The sequence below is a fragment of the Corella eumyota genome, chromosome 3, assembly GCF_963082875.1.
Source record: "Corella eumyota chromosome 3, kaCorEumy4.1, whole genome shotgun sequence".
NCBI classification, from domain to species: Eukaryota; Metazoa; Chordata; class Ascidiacea; order Phlebobranchia; family Corellidae; genus Corella; species Corella eumyota.
The window spans coordinates 10,439,282-10,441,781 of NC_137492.1; the positions used below are offsets into that span (position 1 = coordinate 10,439,282).

At 52.9% G+C, this 2,500-nt stretch overlaps 2 non-coding genes across 2 annotated transcripts; both read right to left on the minus strand.

The window, feature by feature from the left end:
* Positions 1–65: 65 nt before the first annotated feature.
* Positions 66–219, minus strand: LOC145746573 (5.8S ribosomal RNA). Its single transcript, XR_014281354.1, has one exon. It is a non-coding gene; the product is annotated as a 5.8S ribosomal RNA (ribosomal RNA).
* Positions 220–464: 245 nt separating this feature from the next.
* LOC145746973 (small subunit ribosomal RNA) lies at positions 465–2,274 on the minus strand. The gene has a single exon (XR_014281729.1). It is a non-coding gene; the product is annotated as a small subunit ribosomal RNA (ribosomal RNA).
* Between the last annotated feature and the right edge of the window lie 226 nt (positions 2,275–2,500).

Here is a 2,500-nt window from a genome sequence, read left to right on the forward strand (position 1 = left end):
CGCCGGGCATACGCACGCGAGCCGAGCCGTCGCGGAGCCGATCCCGCCGGCCGTTGTCGTTTCTGCGACCCTGAGACGGACGCGGTCCCGGGATGAACCCGAGGCCGCAATACGCGTTCAGATCGTCAATGCTCAATGTGTTCTGCAATTCACATTAAATCACGCAGCTTGCTGCGTCCTTCATCGACTCGCGAGCCGAGTGGTCCACCGCCAAGAGCCATCGTTTGTTTGTTTGCTTTTCGCTCTTCGATTCCTAACCTCGATTCGCCATCCGGCTGAAAAAATCGCGTGACGCCGAGCGGGTCGCGGTCGCAACAAATAGTGCGACAAGCCCGCGCACCGCATGAAGCCTTCGGGCACTCGACGCCGACAAAACAAGTTCCTGATCGCGGGGCGGCGGACGCGCCGAGGCACGTCGCCGTCCCGGTGTTTGCTCTTTCGCTCTTCGATTTTTTTTCTCGCGCTAATGATCCTTCCGCAGGTTCACCTACGGAAACCTTGTTACGACTTTTACTTCCTCTAAGTAATCAAGTTAGATCGTCTTTTCGGGCCAAGACCCAACCGTCGCCAGTCGAGCCCGGGCCCAATCGGAGGACCTCACTAAACCATTCAATCGGTAGTAGCGACGGGCGGTGTGTACAAAGGGCAGGGACGTAATCAACGCGAGCTAATGACTCGCGCTTACTGGGAATTCCTCGTTCAAGCGAAATAATTTCAATTCTCTATCCCTAGCACGACCGGGGTTCATCGGGTTACCCAGACCTTTCGGCCAAGGCGAACACACGTTGATCCGGTCAGTGTAGCGCGCGTGCGGCCCCGAACATCTAAGGGCATCACAGACCTGTTATTGCTCAATCTCGTGTGGCTAAACGCCACTAGTCCCTCTAAGAAGTTAAACGCCGGCCGGGAAGGCCGCGTAACTATTTAGCAAGCCAGAGTCTCGTTCGTTATCGGAATTAACCAGACAAATCGCTCCACCAACTAAGAACGGCCATGCACCACCACCCACAGAATCATGAAAGAGCTCTCAATCTGTCAATCCTCGCTGTGTCCGGGCCGGGTGAGATTTCCCGTGTTGAGTCAAATTAAGCCGCAGGCTCCACTCCTGGTGGTGCCCTTCCGTCAATTCCTTTAAGTTTCAGCTTTGCAACCATACTTCCCCCGGAACCCAAAGACTTTGGTTTCCCGCAAGCTGCCGGAGAGGTCGTCAAAATAACGCCCCCCGATCGCTAGTTGGCATCGTTTATAGTCAGAACTAGGACGGTATCTGATCGTCTTCGAACCTCTGACTTTCGCTCTTGATTAAAGAAAACATTCTTGGCAAATGCTTTCGCAGTCGTTCGTCTTGCGCCGATCCAAGAATTTCACCTCTAACGGCACAGTACGAATGCCCCCGTCCGTCCCTCTTAATCATTACCTCGCGCTCCGAAAACCAACAAAAAAGAACCGAGGTCCTATTTCATTATTCCATGCAACACTATCCAGGCGAAGCGCCTGCTTTGAACACTCTAATTTTTTCAAGGTAAACGTCCCGGCCGCCGCCGACACTCAGTCAAGAGCACCGACGGAAAACCGGAGGTAAAGCCAGAACGAACAGTGCACGCCTTGCGACGGACCGAACGCCTGCGCCCAAAATCCAACTACGAGCTTTTTAACCGCAACAACTTAAATATACACTTTTGGAGCTGGAATTACCGCGGCTGCTGGCACCAGACTTGCCCTCCAATGGATACTCGTTAAAATTTTTACAGTGTACTCATTCCAATTACAGGGCCTCGTTAGAGTCCTGTATCGTTATTTTTCGTCACTACCTCCCCGCGTCGGGAATGGGTAATTTGCGCGCCTGCTGCCTTCCTTGGATGTGGTAGCCGTTTCTCAGGCTCCCTCTCCGGAATCGAACCCTGATTCCCCGTTACCCGTAAGAACCTCGGTAGGCAGATACCGTACCGACGAAAGTTGATAGGGCAGACACTTGAATGATCCGTCGCCGGTGCAAGACCGTGCGATCAGCAAAGTTATCCCGAGTCGCCAACAAGACGAGCCGAAGCCCGGCAGGTTTTTGATATGATAAAGGCGCGCCTCCCGCAAGGTCGGCGCTTTTTGCATGTATTAGCTCTAGAATTACCACAGTTATCCAAGTAAAATTTACGATCAAATGAATCACGACTGATTTAATGAGCCATTCGCAGTTTTACCGTACGCAAGTTCGTACTGAGACATGCATGGCTTAATCTTTGAGACAAGCATATGACTACTGGCAGGATCAACCAGGTAACTATCGGCCGACAAAATACGCGAACGGAGTCTTTCGCTTTCCCCGTCGCGGTATCGCACTGTATTACTCAATCACTATTTTTGCTTAGCTCCTCAAACCCGGCGTAAGCCGCGATCTGGACGCCGTCGACACCGGCCAGACGCCCTTTCGGGCGAAGCCGCGCGCGGGCTGCGTTTGCATACAACACCAGGAACGCCCAACAAAAGCGAACCGAGAAAACTATCA